The following is a 19,860-nucleotide window of genomic DNA, read 5'->3' as shown; positions in this document are numbered from 1 at the left end:
TTCTCAGTCCCTTAACCATTCCTACGTTGGTGATGAGGGGAGTGTAATAAACATGATGTGATCCACATAATTGTAGATTCATGATAAAAAAATAAATGAATAAACAGATGAATGAATGAATGAGACATTGCCGCCCCCAGTTTAAAAGCGACACGTGCATCCCTATGATTACCACAGCACTGTTCTCAATAGCCAAGCTCAGTGTCCATCAGTAGATGAACAATGGAATATTATTCAGTCATAGGAAAACAAATCACACCATTTGCAGACACACGGATGGTGTGAGAGGGCATCATACTCAGTGTAATAAGGCAGGCAGGTGGAGAAACACAAGGATCAAATGATATCACTCGCCTGTGCAGGAGGGGAACCAAGAGACATCCGAAGAAGAAAAACGGCACCACAAGAGTGGACTCACAGTTACCAAACGGAAAGGGATGGACGTGGACAGGTGGGAACGGAGGAAAATGTCATGCGGAGCGGAGCGAATGTGCACATTACCTTTGGCATGCATAAAGCAGAAGGGGGGCACGGGGAGGGACGTACGACACAGAGAAGACAACAAGGGATTCTACAGCATCTTAATATGCTCATGGACAGAGACTGCAATGAGGTATGTGGGGGCATCTCATTGTGGGGGGCAGTTTACTAAACTACATGAGACTCACGTAGATGAAGACTAATGATAAATAAATAAATAAATAACAGATATACAAGTGAGTAATGAACTAATTAAATATATTCATACATCCGGACATACAGAAATAAACACTAGAATACAGCAGCCCAGTTTAAAAAAGACCTGTGCACCCGTATAATTATCACAGCACTGTCCACAACAACAGACAAGGTAAGTGTCTATCAGAGGATGAAAAGTGGAATATTATTCTGCCATATGCAGAAACCAATCCTACCATGTGCAACAACATGGAGGGAGGTAGAGGGTATCATGCTCAGCGAAATAAGCCACGCAGAGAAAGACAAGTGTCAACTGATTTCACTCACCTGTGGAGTACCAGAAAAAAGAAAAGGAGTGATAGAAAAGGACAGTAGCAGCCGCACCGAACCCAAGAATGGACTCACACTTACCAAAGGGAATGGGACTGAGGAGGATGGCTTAGGAGGGAAGGGAGAGAGGGAAAATGGGGCATTATGAGTGGCACACAGGGTGTGGCCCGGCGGCAAGCTTAGGTAGGTCCGTATAACATAGCGATGATCAGCAGCACTTCTACAGCATATTCCTGGGCTGTTGGACAGCGACTCTTACGGGCTACGTGCTGGGGACTTGACAGTGGGGGTAGTCTTAGGAACCATAATGTTGTTCATGTAACTTTGAAGTAGTGACAACAAAATGAAAAGGAACACACAGTACCTTGGCTCTGGATTCCATTTAGCCTGACGCTGTCAAGTTGGTCAGTGTCCACCTCACCCGAATCACACCTGCTCCTCTCAGCATACACATTATGTCTCTAGGACAGAGGCACCACTGTGACATCGTGGAATCTCCAGGCAACAGTGCTGCGCTTACAAACTCCACCCACGGGGGGGGGCATTGCCCAGCCTTGCGGAGCTGCATCATCTTAGCAAACATTAGAGTTACTTACCTACATACATACACATATATATATATAGATATAAATATCTATCTATATATATATGTATAATGATATCACTCATCATTACAGTATCAGAACAAACAAAGAACTGAAGAAGGAAACAGCAGCAGTCTCAGAAAACCCAAGAATGGACTAAAAGTTAACAGAGGGAAAGAGACTGAGGTGTATGGGTGGGAATGGAGGGATTAGGGAGGGGCGAAGTAAGGACACATTAGAAGAAGAATATATAATGTGGGAGGGGTGTCACAGACAGGGCGGAAAAACACAGAAAAGACAAGTAGGGATTCTACAGTATCTTACTATGCTCATGGACAGTGACTGCAATGGGGTATCTGGGGGCACGTGCGTGATGGGGGGAGTCTAGTAAACATAATGGAACTCATCTAATTGTGCATTAATGACAGAAACATCCATGGATAGATAGGTAGACAGATAATGAATGAATGAATGAATGAAAGAATGAATGAATGGATGCATGGATGGATGAATACATACATACACACATACATACATACAAACATACATACATAAGGAATGCAGCAACCCAGTTCTAGAAAGACATCTGCACCCCTAAATTTATGGCAGCACTATTCACAATAACCAGTCTACAATTACATAAGGAACATTAAGGTTACTAGACTACCCAGATCATCAAGTCGCCCCCCAGACCCCATTACACTCACTGTTCACCAGCATAGTAAGAATCACTGCTTGAATTCTCTGAACTATACTGCCTTCCCTATAGAATTCCCCCCCCACATTATGTGAGCTAATCGCAATGCCCCCTTACCAGCCTGCAACCATCCTTCACAACCAGCCTTCTCAGTCCCTTAACCATTCCTACGTTGGTGATGAGGGGAGTGTAATAAACATGATGTGATCCACATAATTGTAGATTCATGATAAAAAAATAAATGAATAAACATATGAATGAATGAATGAGACATTGCCGCCCCCAGTTTAAAAGCGACACGTGCATCCCTATGATTACCACAGCACTGTTCTCAATAGCCAAGCTCAGTGTCCATCAGTAGATGAACAATGGAATATTATTCAGTCATAGGAAAACAAATCACACCATTTGCAGACACACGGATGGTGTGAGAGGGCATCATACTCAGTGTAATAAGGCAGGCAGGTGGAGAAACACAAGGATCAAATGATATCACTCGCCTGTGCAGGAGGGGAACCAAGAGACATCCGAAGAAGAAAAACGGCACCACAAGAGTGGACTCACAGTTACCAAACGGAAAGGGATGGACGTGGACAGGTGGGAACGGAGGAAAATGTCAGGCGGAGCGGGGGCGAATGTGCACATTACCTTTGGCATGCATAAAGCAGAAGGGGGGCACGGGGAGGGACGTACGACACAGAGAAGACAACAAGGGATTCTACAGCATCTTAATATGCTCATGGACAGTGACTGCAATGAGGTATGTGGGGGCATCTCATTGTGGGGGGCAGTTTACGAAACTACATGAGACTCACGTAGATGAAGACTATTGATAAATAAATAACACATATACAAGTGAGTAATGAACTAACTAAATATATTCATACATCCGGACATACAGAAATAAACACTAGAATACAGCAGCCCAGTTTAAAAAAGACCTGTGCACCCGTATAATTATCACAGCACTGTCCACAACAACAGACAAGGTAAGTGTCTATCAGAGGATGAAAAGTGGAATATTATTCTGCCATATGCAGAAACCAATCCTACCATGTGCAACAACATGGAGGGAGGTAGAGGGTATCATGCTCAGCGAAATAAGCCACGCAGAGAAAGACAAGTGTCAACTGATTTCACTCACCTGTGGAGTACCAGAAAAAAGAAAAGGAGTGATAGAAAAGGACAGTAGCAGCCGCACCGAACCCAAGAATGGACTCACACTTACCAAAGGGAATGGGACTGAGGAGGATGGCTTAGGAGGGAAGGGAGAGAGGGAAAATGGGGCATTATGAGTGGCACACAGGGTGTGGCCCGGCGGCAAGCTTAGGTAGGTCCGTATAACATAGCGATGATCAGCAGCACTTCTACAGCATATTCCTGGGCTGTTGGACAGCGACTCTTACGGGCTACGTGCTGGGGACTTGACAGTGGGGGTAGTCTTAGGAACCATAATGTTGTTCATGTAACTTTGAAGTAGTGACAACAAAATGAAAAGGAACACACAGTACCTTGGCTCTGGATTCCATTTAGCCTGATGCTGTCAAGTTGGTCAGTGTCCACCTCACCCGAATCACACCTGCTCCTCTCAGCATACACATTATGTCTCTAGGACAGAGGCACCACTGTGACATCGTGGAATCTCCAGGCAACAGTGCTGCGCTTACAAACTCCACCCACGGGGGGGGGCAGTGCCCAGCCTTGCGGAGCTGCATCATCTTAGCAAACATTAGAGTTACTTACCTACATACATACACATATATATATATAGATATAAATATCTATATATATATATATGTATAATGATATCACTCATCATTACAGTATCAGAACAAACAAAAAACTGAAGAAGGAAACAGCAGCAGTCTCAGAAAACCCAAGAATGGACTAAAAGTTAACAGAGGGAAAGAGACTGAGGTGTATGGGTGGGAATGGAGGGATTAGGGAGGGGCGAAGTAAGGACACATTAGAAGAAGAATATATAATGTGGGAGGGGTGTCACAGACAGGGCGGAAAAACACAGAAAAGACAAGTAGGGATTCTACAGTATCTTACTATGCTCATGGACAGTGACTGCAATGGGGTATCTGGGGGCACGTGCGTGATGGGGGGAGTCTAGTAAACATAATGGAACTCATCTAATTGTGCATTAATGACAGAAACATCCATGGATAGATAGGTAGACAGATAATGAATGAATGAATGAATGAATGAATGAATGAATGGATGCATGGATGGATGAATACATACATACACACATACATACATACAAACATACATACATAAGGAATGCAGCAACCCAGTTCTAGAAAGACATCTGCACCCCTAAATTTATGGCAGCACTATTCACAATAACCAGTCTACAATTACATAAGGAACATTAAGGTTACTAGACTGCCCAGATCATCAAGTCGCCCCCCAGACCCCATTACACTCACTGTTCACCAGCATAGTAAGAATCACTGCTTGAATTCTCTGAACTATACTGCCTTCCCTATAGAATTCCCCCCCACATTATGTGAGCTAATCGCAATGCCCCCTTACCAGCCTGCAACCATCCTTCACAACCAGCCTTCTCAGTCCCTTAACCATTCCTACGTTGGTGATGAGGGGAGTGTAATAAACATGATGTGATCCACATAATTGTAGATTCATGATAAAAAAATAAATGAATAAACAGATGAATGAATGAATGAGACATTGCCGCCCCCAGTTTAAAAGCGACACGTGCATCCCTATGATTACCACAGCACTGTTCTCAATAGCCAAGCTCAGTGTCCATCAGTAGATGAACAATGGAATATTATTCAGTCATAGGAAAACAAATCACACCATTTGCAGACACACGGATGGTGTGAGAGGGCATCATACTCAGTGTAATAAGGCAGGCAGGTGGAGAAACACAAGGATCAAATGATATCACTCGCCTGTGCAGGAGGGGAACCAAGAGACATCCGAAGAAGAAAAACGGCACCACAAGAGTGGACTCACAGTTACCAAACGGAAAGGGATGGACGTGGACAGGTGGGAACGGAGGAAAATGTCAGGCGGAGCGGGGGCGAATGTGCACATTACCTTTGGCATGCATAAAGCAGAAGGGGGGCACGGGGAGGGACGTACGACACAGAGAAGACAACAAGGGATTCTACAGCATCTTAATATGCTCATGGACAGTGACTGCAATGAGGTATGTGGGGGCATCTCATTGTGGGGGGCAGTTTACGAAACTACATGAGACTCACGTAGATGAAGACTATTGATAAATAAATAACACATATACAAGTGAGTAATGAACTAACTAAATATATTCATACATCCGGACATACAGAAATAAACACTAGAATACAGCAGCCCAGTTTAAAAAAGACCTGTGCACCCGTATAATTATCACAGCACTGTCCACAACAACAGACAAGGTAAGTGTCTATCAGAGGATGAAAAGTGGAATATTATTCTGCCATATGCAGAAACCAATCCTACCATGTGCAACAACATGGAGGGAGGTAGAGGGTATCATGCTCAGCGAAATAAGCCACGCAGAGAAAGACAAGTGTCAACTGATTTCACTCACCTGTGGAGTACCAGAAAAAAGAAAAGGAGTGATAGAAAAGGACAGTAGCAGCCGCACCGAACCCAAGAATGGACTCACACTTACCAAAGGGAATGGGACTGAGGAGGATGGCTTAGGAGGGAAGGGAGAGAGGGAAAATGGGGCATTATGAGTGGCACACAGGGTGTGGCCCGGCGGCAAGCTTAGGTAGGTCCGTATAACATAGCGATGATCAGCAGCACTTCTACAGCATATTCCTGGGCTGTTGGACAGCGACTCTTACGGGCTACGTGCTGGGGACTTGACAGTGGGGGTAGTCTTAGGAACCATAATGTTGTTCATGTAACTTTGAAGTAGTGACAACAAAATGAAAAGGAACACACAGTACCTTGGCTCTGGATTCCATTTAGCCTGATGCTGTCAAGTTGGTCAGTGTCCACCTCACCCGAATCACACCTGCTCCTCTCAGCATACACATTATGTCTCTAGGACAGAGGCACCACTGTGACATCGTGGAATCTCCAGGCAACAGTGCTGCGCTTACAAACTCCACCCACGGGGGGGGGCAGTGCCCAGCCTTGCGGAGCTGCATCATCTTAGCAAACATTAGAGTTACTTACCTACATACATACACATATATATATATAGATATAAATATCTATATATATATATATGTATAATGATATCACTCATCATTACAGTATCAGAACAAACAAAAAACTGAAGAAGGAAACAGCAGCAGTCTCAGAAAACCCAAGAATGGACTAAAAGTTAACAGAGGGAAAGAGACTGAGGTGTATGGGTGGGAATGGAGGGATTAGGGAGGGGCGAAGTAAGGACACATTAGAAGAAGAATATATAATGTGGGAGGGGTGTCACAGACAGGGCGGAAAAACACAGAAAAGACAAGTAGGGATTCTACAGTATCTTACTATGCTCATGGACAGTGACTGCAATGGGGTATCTGGGGGCACGTGCGTGATGGGGGGAGTCTAGTAAACATAATGGAACTCATCTAATTGTGCATTAATGACAGAAACATCCATGGATAGATAGGTAGACAGATAATGAATGAATGAATGAATGAATGAATGAATGAATGGATGCATGGATGGATGAATACATACATACACACATACATACATACAAACATACATACATAAGGAATGCAGCAACCCAGTTCTAGAAAGACATCTGCACCCCTAAATTTATGGCAGCACTATTCACAATAACCAGTCTACAATTACATAAGGAACATTAAGGTTACTAGACTGCCCAGATCATCAAGTCGCCCCCCAGACCCCATTACACTCACTGTTCACCAGCATAGTAAGAATCACTGCTTGAATTCTCTGAACTATACTGCCTTCCCTATAGAATTCCCCCCCACATTATGTGAGCTAATCGCAATGCCCCCTTACCAGCCTGCAACCATCCTTCACAACCAGCCTTCTCAGTCCCTTAACCATTCCTACGTTGGTGATGAGGGGAGTGTAATAAACATGATGTGATCCACATAATTGTAGATTCATGATAAAAAAATAAATGAATAAACAGATGAATGAATGAATGAGACATTGCCGCCCCCAGTTTAAAAGCGACACGTGCATCCCTATGATTACCACAGCACTGTTCTCAATAGCCAAGCTCAGTGTCCATCAGTAGATGAACAATGGAATATTATTCAGTCATAGGAAAACAAATCACACCATTTGCAGACACACGGATGGTGTGAGAGGGCATCATACTCAGTGTAATAAGGCAGGCAGGTGGAGAAACACAAGGATCAAATGATATCACTCGCCTGTGCAGGAGGGGAACCAAGAGACATCCGAAGAAGAAAAACGGCACCACAAGAGTGGACTCACAGTTACCAAACGGAAAGGGATGGACGTGGACAGGTGGGAACGGAGGAAAATGTCAGGCGGAGCGGGGGCGAATGTGCACATTACCTTTGGCATGCATAAAGCAGAAGGGGGGCACGGGGAGGGACGTACGACACAGAGAAGACAACAAGGGATTCTACAGCATCTTAATATGCTCATGGACAGTGACTGCAATGAGGTATGTGGGGGCATCTCATTGTGGGGGGCAGTTTACGAAACTACATGAGACTCACGTAGATGAAGACTATTGATAAATAAATAACACATATACAAGTGAGTAATGAACTAACTAAATATATTCATACATCCGGACATACAGAAATAAACACTAGAATACAGCAGCCCAGTTTAAAAAAGACCTGTGCACCCGTATAATTATCACAGCACTGTCCACAACAACAGACAAGGTAAGTGTCTATCAGAGGATGAAAAGTGGAATATTATTCTGCCATATGCAGAAACCAATCCTACCATGTGCAACAACATGGAGGGAGGTAGAGGGTATCATGCTCAGCGAAATAAGCCACGCAGAGAAAGACAAGTGTCAACTGATTTCACTCACCTGTGGAGTACCAGAAAAAAGAAAAGGAGTGATAGAAAAGGACAGTAGCAGCCGCACCGAACCCAAGAATGGACTCACACTTACCAAAGGGAATGGGACTGAGGAGGATGGCTTAGGAGGGAAGGGAGAGAGGGAAAATGGGGCATTATGAGTGGCACACAGGGTGTGGCCCGGCGGCAAGCTTAGGTAGGTCCGTATAACATAGCGATGATCAGCAGCACTTCTACAGCATATTCCTGGGCTGTTGGACAGCGACTCTTACGGGCTACGTGCTGGGGACTTGACAGTGGGGGTAGTCTTAGGAACCATAATGTTGTTCATGTAACTTTGAAGTAGTGACAACAAAATGAAAAGGAACACACAGTACCTTGGCTCTGGATTCCATTTAGCCTGACGCTGTCAAGTTGGTCAGTGTCCACCTCACCCGAATCACACCTGCTCCTCTCAGCATACACATTATGTCTCTAGGACAGAGGCACCACTGTGACATCGTGGAATCTCCAGGCAACAGTGCTGCGCTTACAAACTCCACCCACGGGGGGGGGCATTGCCCAGCCTTGCGGAGCTGCATCATCTTAGCAAACATTAGAGTTACTTACCTACATACATACACATATATATATATAGATATAAATATCTATCTATATATATATGTATAATGATATCACTCATCATTACAGTATCAGAACAAACAAAAAACTGAAGAAGGAAACAGCAGCAGTCTCAGAAAACCCAAGAATGGACTAAAAGTTAACAGAGGGAAAGAGACTGAGGTGTATGGGTGGGAATGGAGGGATTAGGGAGGGGCGAAGTAAGGACACATTAGAAGAAGAATATATAATGTGGGAGGGGTGTCACAGACAGGGCGGAAAAACACAGAAAAGACAAGTAGGGATTCTACAGTATCTTACTATGCTCATGGACAGTGACTGCAATGGGGTATCTGGGGGCACGTGCGTGATGGGGGGAGTCTAGTAAACATAATGGAACTCATCTAATTGTGCATTAATGACAGAAACATCCATGGATAGATAGGTAGACAGATAATGAATGAATGAATGAATGAAAGAATGAATGAATGGATGCATGGATGGATGAATACATACATACACACATACATACATACAAACATACATACATAAGGAATGCAGCAACCCAGTTCTAGAAAGACATCTGCACCCCTAAATTTATGGCAGCACTATTCACAATAACCAGTCTACAATTACATAAGGAACATTAAGGTTACTAGACTACCCAGATCATCAAGTCGCCCCCCAGACCCCATTACACTCACTGTTCACCAGCATAGTAAGAATCACTGCTTGAATTCTCTGAACTATACTGCCTTCCCTATAGAATTCCCCCCCCACATTATGTGAGCTAATCGCAATGCCCCCTTACCAGCCTGCAACCATCCTTCACAACCAGCCTTCTCAGTCCCTTAACCATTCCTACGTTGGTGATGAGGGGAGTGTAATAAACATGATGTGATCCACATAATTGTAGATTCATGATAAAAAAATAAATGAATAAACATATGAATGAATGAATGAGACATTGCCGCCCCCAGTTTAAAAGCGACACGTGCATCCCTATGATTACCACAGCACTGTTCTCAATAGCCAAGCTCAGTGTCCATCAGTAGATGAACAATGGAATATTATTCAGTCATAGGAAAACAAATCACACCATTTGCAGACACACGGATGGTGTGAGAGGGCATCATACTCAGTGTAATAAGGCAGGCAGGTGGAGAAACACAAGGATCAAATGATATCACTCGCCTGTGCAGGAGGGGAACCAAGAGACATCCGAAGAAGAAAAACGGCACCACAAGAGTGGACTCACAGTTACCAAACGGAAAGGGATGGACGTGGACAGGTGGGAACGGAGGAAAATGTCAGGCGGAGCGGGGGCGAATGTGCACATTACCTTTGGCATGCATAAAGCAGAAGGGGGGCACGGGGAGGGACGTACGACACAGAGAAGACAACAAGGGATTCTACAGCATCTTAATATGCTCATGGACAGTGACTGCAATGAGGTATGTGGGGGCATCTCATTGTGGGGGGCAGTTTACGAAACTACATGAGACTCACGTAGATGAAGACTATTGATAAATAAATAACACATATACAAGTGAGTAATGAACTAACTAAATATATTCATACATCCGGACATACAGAAATAAACACTAGAATACAGCAGCCCAGTTTAAAAAAGACCTGTGCACCCGTATAATTATCACAGCACTGTCCACAACAACAGACAAGGTAAGTGTCTATCAGAGGATGAAAAGTGGAATATTATTCTGCCATATGCAGAAACCAATCCTACCATGTGCAACAACATGGAGGGAGGTAGAGGGTATCATGCTCAGCGAAATAAGCCACGCAGAGAAAGACAAGTGTCAACTGATTTCACTCACCTGTGGAGTACCAGAAAAAAGAAAAGGAGTGATAGAAAAGGACAGTAGCAGCCGCACCGAACCCAAGAATGGACTCACACTTACCAAAGGGAATGGGACTGAGGAGGATGGCTTAGGAGGGAAGGGAGAGAGGGAAAATGGGGCATTATGAGTGGCACACAGGGTGTGGCCCGGCGGCAAGCTTAGGTAGGTCCGTATAACATAGCGATGATCAGCAGCACTTCTACAGCATATTCCTGGGCTGTTGGACAGCGACTCTTACGGGCTACGTGCTGGGGACTTGACAGTGGGGGTAGTCTTAGGAACCATAATGTTGTTCATGTAACTTTGAAGTAGTGACAACAAAATGAAAAGGAACACACAGTACCTTGGCTCTGGATTCCATTTAGCCTGATGCTGTCAAGTTGGTCAGTGTCCACCTCACCCGAATCACACCTGCTCCTCTCAGCATACACATTATGTCTCTAGGACAGAGGCACCACTGTGACATCGTGGAATCTCCAGGCAACAGTGCTGCGCTTACAAACTCCACCCACGGGGGGGGGCAGTGCCCAGCCTTGCGGAGCTGCATCATCTTAGCAAACATTAGAGTTACTTACCTACATACATACACATATATATATATAGATATAAATATCTATATATATATATATATATGTATAATGATATCACTCATCATTACAGTATCAGAACAAACAAAAAACTGAAGAAGGAAACAGCAGCAGTCTCAGAAAACCCAAGAATGGACTAAAAGTTAACAGAGGGAAAGAGACTGAGGTGTATGGGTGGGAATAGAGGGATTAGGGAGGGGCGAAGTAAGGACACATTAGAAGAAGAATATATAATGTGGGAGGGGTGTCACAGACAGGGCGGAAAAACACAGAAAAGACAAGTAGGGATTCTACAGTATCTTACTATGCTCATGGACAGTGACTGCAATGGGGTATCTGGGGGCACGTGCGTGATGGGGGGAGTCTAGTAAACATAATGGAACTCATCTAATTGTGCATTAATGACAGAAACATCCATGGATAGATAGGTAGACAGATAATGAATGAATGAATGAATGAATGAATGAATGAATGGATGCATGGATGGATGAATACATACATACACACATACATACATACAAACATACATACATAAGGAATGCAGCAACCCAGTTCTAGAAAGACATCTGCACCCCTAAATTTATGGCAGCACTATTCACAATAACCAGTCTACAATTACATAAGGAACATTAAGGTTACTAGACTGCCCAGATCATCAAGTCGCCCCCCAGACCCCATTACACTCACTGTTCACCAGCATAGTAAGAATCACTGCTTGAATTCTCTGAACTATACTGCCTTCCCTATAGAATTCCCCCCCACATTATGTGAGCTAATCGCAATGCCCCCTTACCAGCCTGCAACCATCCTTCACAACCAGCCTTCTCAGTCCCTTAACCATTCCTACGTTGGTGATGAGGGGAGTGTAATAAACATGATGTGATCCACATAATTGTAGATTCATGATAAAAAAATAAATGAATAAACAGATGAATGAATGAATGAGACATTGCCGCCCCCAGTTTAAAAGTGACACGTGCATCCCTATGATTACCACAGCACTGTTCTCAATAGCCAAGCTCAGTGTCCATCAGTAGATGAACAATGGAATATTATTCAGTCATAGGAAAACAAATCACACCATTTGCAGACACACGGATGGTGTGAGAGGGCATCATACTCAGTGTAATAAGGCAGGCAGGTGGAGAAACACAAGGATCAAATGATATCACTCGCCTGTGCAGGAGGGGAACCAAGAGACATCCGAAGAAGAAAAACGGCACCACAAGAGTGGACTCACAGTTACCAAACGGAAAGGGATGGACGTGGACAGGTGGGAACGGAGGAAAATGTCAGGCGGAGCGGGGGCGAATGTGCACATTACCTTTGGCATGCATAAAGCAGAAGGGGGGCACGGGGAGGGACGTACGACACAGAGAAGACAACAAGGGATTCTACAGCATCTTAATATGCTCATGGACAGTGACTGCAATGAGGTATGTGGGGGCATCTCATTGTGGGGGGCAGTTTACGAAACTACATGAGACTCACGTAGATGAAGACTATTGATAAATAAATAACACATATACAAGTGAGTAATGAACTAACTAAATATATTCATACATCCGGACATACAGAAATAAACACTAGAATACAGCAGCCCAGTTTAAAAAAGACCTGTGCACCCGTATAATTATCACAGCACTGTCCACAACAACAGACAAGGTAAGTGTCTATCAGAGGATGAAAAGTGGAATATTATTCTGCCATATGCAGAAACCAATCCTACCATGTGCAACAACATGGAGGGAGGTAGAGGGTATCATGCTCAGCGAAATAAGCCACGCAGAGAAAGACAAGTGTCAACTGATTTCACTCACCTGTGGAGTACCAGAAAAAAGAAAAGGAGTGATAGAAAAGGACAGTAGCAGCCGCACCGAACCCAAGAATGGACTCACACTTACCAAAGGGAATGGGACTGAGGAGGATGGCTTAGGAGGGAAGGGAGAGAGGGAAAATGGGGCATTATGAGTGGCACACAGGGTGTGGCCCGGCGGCAAGCTTAGGTAGGTCCGTATAACATAGCGATGATCAGCAGCACTTCTACAGCATATTCCTGGGCTGTTGGACAGCGACTCTTACGGGCTACGTGCTGGGGACTTGACAGTGGGGGTAGTCTTAGGAACCATAATGTTGTTCATGTAACTTTGAAGTAGTGACAACAAAATGAAAAGGAACACACAGTACCTTGGCTCTGGATTCCATTTAGCCTGATGCTGTCAAGTTGGTCAGTGTCCACCTCACCCGAATCACACCTGCTCCTCTCAGCATACACATTATGTCTCTAGGACAGAGGCACCACTGTGACATCGTGGAATCTCCAGGCAACAGTGCTGCGCTTACAAACTCCACCCACGGGGGGGGGCAGTGCCCAGCCTTGCGGAGCTGCATCATCTTAGCAAACATTAGAGTTACTTACCTACATACATACACATATATATATATAGATATAAATATCTATATATATATATATGTATAATGATATCACTCATCATTACAGTATCAGAACAAACAAAAAACTGAAGAAGGAAACAGCAGCAGTCTCAGAAAACCCAAGAATGGACTAAAAGTTAACAGAGGGAAAGAGACTGAGGTGTATGGGTGGGAATGGAGGGATTAGGGAGGGGCGAAGTAAGGACACATTAGAAGAAGAATATATAATGTGGGAGGGGTGTCACAGACAGGGCGGAAAAACACAGAAAAGACAAGTAGGGATTCTACAGTATCTTACTATGCTCATGGACAGTGACTGCAATGGGGTATCTGGGGGCACGTGCGTGATGGGGGGAGTCTAGTAAACATAATGGAACTCATCTAATTGTGCATTAATGACAGAAACATCCATGGATAGATAGGTAGACAGATAATGAATGAATGAATGAATGAAAGAATGAATGAATGGATGCATGGATGGATGAATACATACATACACACATACATACATACAAACATACATACATAAGGAATGCAGCAACCCAGTTCTAGAAAGACATCTGCACCCCTAAATTTATGGCAGCACTATTCACAATAACCAGTCTACAATTACATAAGGAACATTAAGGTTACTAGACTACCCAGATCATCAAGTCGCCCCCCAGACCCCATTACACTCACTGTTCACCAGCATAGTAAGAATCACTGCTTGAATTCTCTGAACTATACTGCCTTCCCTATAGAATTCCCCCCCCACATTATGTGAGCTAATCGCAATGCCCCCTTACCAGCCTGCAACCATCCTTCACAACCAGCCTTCTCAGTCCCTTAACCATTCCTACGTTGGTGATGAGGGGAGTGTAATAAACATGATGTGATCCACATAATTGTAGATTCATGATAAAAAAATAAATGAATAAACATATGAATGAATGAATGAGACATTGCCGCCCCCAGTTTAAAAGCGACACGTGCATCCCTATGATTACCACAGCACTGTTCTCAATAGCCAAGCTCAGTGTCCATCAGTAGATGAACAATGGAATATTATTCAGTCATAGGAAAACAAATCACACCATTTGCAGACACACGGATGGTGTGAGAGGGCATCATACTCAGTGTAATAAGGCAGGCAGGTGGAGAAACACAAGGATCAAATGATATCACTCGCCTGTGCAGGAGGGGAACCAAGAGACATCCGAAGAAGAAAAACGGCACCACAAGAGTGGACTCACAGTTACCAAACGGAAAGGGATGGACGTGGACAGGTGGGAACGGAGGAAAATGTCAGGCGGAGCGGGGGCGAATGTGCACATTACCTTTGGCATGCATAAAGCAGAAGGGGGGCACGGGGAGGGACGTACGACACAGAGAAGACAACAAGGGATTCTACAGCATCTTAATATGCTCATGGACAGTGACTGCAATGAGGTATGTGGGGGCATCTCATTGTGGGGGGCAGTTTACGAAACTACATGAGACTCACGTAGATGAAGACTATTGATAAATAAATAACACATATACAAGTGAGTAATGAACTAACTAAATATATTCATACATCCGGACATACAGAAATAAACACTAGAATACAGCAGCCCAGTTTAAAAAAGACCTGTGCACCCGTATAATTATCACAGCACTGTCCACAACAACAGACAAGGTAAGTGTCTATCAGAGGATGAAAAGTGGAATATTATTCTGCCATATGCAGAAACCAATCCTACCATGTGCAACAACATGGAGGGAGGTAGAGGGTATCATGCTCAGCGAAATAAGCCACGCAGAGAAAGACAAGTGTCAACTGATTTCACTCACCTGTGGAGTACCAGAAAAAAGAAAAGGAGTGATAGAAAAGGACAGTAGCAGCCGCACCGAACCCAAGAATGGACTCACACTTACCAAAGGGAATGGGACTGAGGAGGATGGCTTAGGAGGGAAGGGAGAGAGGGAAAATGGGGCATTATGAGTGGCACACAGGGTGTGGCCCGGCGGCAAGCTTAGGTAGGTCCGTATAACATAGCGATGATCAGCAGCACTTCTACAGCATATTCCTGGGCTGTTGGACAGCGACTCTTACGGGCTACGTGCTGGGGACTTGACAGTGGGGGTAGTCTTAGGAACCATAATGTTGTTCATGTAACTTTGAAGTAGTGACAACAAAATGAAAAGGAACACACAGTACCTTGGCTCTGGATTCCATTTAGCCTGATGCTGTCAAGTTGGTCAGTGTCCACCTCACCCGAATCACACCTGCTCCTCTCAGCATACACATTATGTCTCTAGGACAGAGGCACCACTGTGACATCGTGGAATCTCCAGGCAACAGTGCTGCGCTTACAAACTCCACCCACGGGGGGGGGCAGTGCCCAGCCTTGCGGAGCTGCATCATCTTAGCAAACATTAGAGTTACTTACCTACATACATACACATATATATATATAGATATAAATATCTATATATATATATATATGTATAATGATATCACTCATCATTACAGTATCAGAACAAACAAAAAACTGAAGAAGGAAACAGCAGCAGTCTCAGAAAACCCAAGAATGGACTAAAAGTTAACAGAGGGAAAGAGACTGAGGTGTATGGGTGGGAATGGAGGGATTAGGGAGGGGCGAAGTAAGGACACATTAGAAGAAGAATATATAATGTGGGAGGGGTGTCACAGACAGGGCGGAAAAACACAGAAAAGACAAGTAGGGATTCTACAGTATCTTACTATGCTCATGGACAGTGACTGCAATGGGGTATCTGGGGGCACGTGCGTGATGGGGGGAGTCTAGTAAACATAATGGAACTCATCTAATTGTGCATTAATGACAGAAACATCCATGGATAGATAGGTAGACAGATAATGAATGAATGAATGAATGAATGAATGAATGAATGGATGCATGGATGGATGAATACATACATACACACATACATACATACAAACATACATACATAAGGAATGCAGCAACCCAGTTCTAGAAAGACATCTGCACCCCTAAATTTATGGCAGCACTATTCACAATAACCAGTCTACAATTACATAAGGAACATTAAGGTTACTAGACTGCCCAGATCATCAAGTCGCCCCCCAGACCCCATTACACTCACTGTTCACCAGCATAGTAAGAATCACTGCTTGAATTCTCTGAACTATACTGCCTTCCCTATAGAATTCCCCCCCACATTATGTGAGCTAATCGCAATGCCCCCTTACCAGCCTGCAACCATCCTTCACAACCAGCCTTCTCAGTCCCTTAACCATTCCTACGTTGGTGATGAGGGGAGTGTAATAAACATGATGTGATCCACATAATTGTAGATTCATGATAAAAAAATAAATGAATAAACAGATGAATGAATGAATGAGACATTGCCGCCCCCAGTTTAAAAGCGACACGTGCATCCCTATGATTACCACAGCACTGTTCTCAATAGCCAAGCTCAGTGTCCATCAGTAGATGAACAATGGAATATTATTCAGTCATAGGAAAACAAATCACACCATTTGCAGACACACGGATGGTGTGAGAGGGCATCATACTCAGTGTAATAAGGCAGGCAGGTGGAGAAACACAAGGATCAAATGATATCACTCGCCTGTGCAGGAGGGGAACCAAGAGACATCCGAAGAAGAAAAACGGCACCACAAGAGTGGACTCACAGTTACCAAACGGAAAGGGATGGACGTGGACAGGTGGGAACGGAGGAAAATGTCAGGCGGAGCGGGGGCGAATGTGCACATTACCTTTGGCATGCATAAAGCAGAAGGGGGGCACGGGGAGGGACGTACGACACAGAGAAGACAACAAGGGATTCTACAGCATCTTAATATGCTCATGGACAGTGACTGCAATGAGGTATGTGGGGGCATCTCATTGTGGGGGGCAGTTTACGAAACTACATGAGACTCACGTAGATGAAGACTATTGATAAATAAATAACACATATACAAGTGAGTAATGAACTAACTAAATATATTCATACATCCGGACATACAGAAATAAACACTAGAATACAGCAGCCCAGTTTAAAAAAGACCTGTGCACCCGTATAATTATCACAGCACTGTCCACAACAACAGACAAGGTAAGTGTCTATCAGAGGATGAAAAGTGGAATATTATTCTGCCATATGCAGAAACCAATCCTACCATGTGCAACAACATGGAGGGAGGTAGAGGGTATCATGCTCAGCGAAATAAGCCACGCAGAGAAAGACAAGTGTCAACTGATTTCACTCACCTGTGGAGTACCAGAAAAAAGAAAAGGAGTGATAGAAAAGGACAGTAGCAGCCGCACCGAACCCAAGAATGGACTCACACTTACCAAAGGGAATGGGACTGAGGAGGATGGCTTAGGAGGGAAGGGAGAGAGGGAAAATGGGGCATTATGAGTGGCACACAGGGTGTGGCCCGGCGGCAAGCTTAGGTAGGTCCGTATAACATAGCGATGATCAGCAGCACTTCTACAGCATATTCCTGGGCTGTTGGACAGCGACTCTTACGGGCTACGTGCTGGGGACTTGACAGTGGGGGTAGTCTTAGGAACCATAATGTTGTTCATGTAACTTTGAAGTAGTGACAACAAAATGAAAAGGAACACACAGTACCTTGGCTCTGGATTCCATTTAGCCTGATGCTGTCAAGTTGGTCAGTGTCCACCTCACCCGAATCACACCTGCTCCTCTCAGCATACACATTATGTCTCTAGGACAGAGGCACCACTGTGACATCGTGGAATCTCCAGGCAACAGTGCTGCGCTTACAAACTCCACCCACGGGGGGGGGCAGTGCCCAGCCTTGCGGAGCTGCATCATCTTAGCAAACATTAGAGTTACTTACCTACATACATACACATATATATATATAGATATAAATATCTATATATATATATATATGTATAATGATATCACTCATCATTACAGTATCAGAACAAACAAAAAACTGAAGAAGGAAACAGCAGCAGTCTCAGAAAACCCAAGAATGGACTAAAAGTTAACAGAGGGAAAGAGACTGAGGTGTATGGGTGGGAATAGAGGGATTAGGGAGGGGCGAAGTAAGGACACATTAGAAGAAGAATATATAATGTGGGAGGGGTGTCACAGACAGGGCGGAAAAACACAGAAAAGACAAGTAGGGATTCTACAGTATCTTACTATGCTCATGGACAGTGACTGCAATGGGGTATCTGGGGGCACGTGCGTGATGGGGGGAGTCTAGTAAACATAATGGAACTCATCTAATTGTGCATTAATGACAGAAACATCCATGGATAGATAGGTAGACAGATAATGAATGAATGAATGAATGAATGAATGAATGAATGGATGCATGGATGGATGAATACATACATACACACATACATACATACAAACATACATACATAAGGAATGCAGCAACCCAGTTCTAGAAAGACATCTGCACCCCTAAATTTATGGCAGCACTATTCACAAAAACCAGTCTACAATTACATAAGGAACATTAAGGTTACTAGACTGCCCAGATCATCAAGTCGCCCCCCAGACCCCATTACACTCACTGTTCACCAGCATAGTAAGAATCACTGCTTGAATTCTCTGAACTATACTGCCTTCCCTATAGAATTCCCCCCCACATTATGTGAGCTAATCGCAATGCCCCCTTACCAGCCTGCAACCATCCTTCACAACCAGCCTTCTCAGTCCCTTAACCATTCCTACGTTGGTGATGAGGGGAGTGTAATAAACATGATGTGATCCACATAATTGTAGATTCATGATAAAAAAATAAATGAATAAACAGATGAATGAATGAATGAGACATTGCCGCCCCCAGTTTAAAAGCGACACGTGCATCCCTATGATTACCACAGCACTGTTCTCAATAGCCAAGCTCAGTGTCCATCAGTAGATGAACAATGGAATATTATTCAGTCATAGGAAAACAAATCACACCATTTGCAGACACACGGATGGTGTGAGAGGGCATCATACTCAGTGTAATAAGGCAGGCAGGTGGAGAAACACAAGGATCAAATGATATCACTCGCCTGTGCAGGAGGGGAACCAAGAGACATCCGAAGAAGAAAAACGGCACCACAAGAGTGGACTCACAGTTACCA

The sequence above is a fragment of the Manis pentadactyla genome, chromosome 6 (genome assembly GCF_030020395.1).
Source record: "Manis pentadactyla isolate mManPen7 chromosome 6, mManPen7.hap1, whole genome shotgun sequence".
NCBI lineage: Eukaryota > Metazoa > Chordata > Mammalia > Pholidota > Manidae > Manis > Manis pentadactyla.
The sequence above is the reverse complement of the archived record's forward strand: the minus strand, read 5'-3'. Positions refer to the sequence as shown.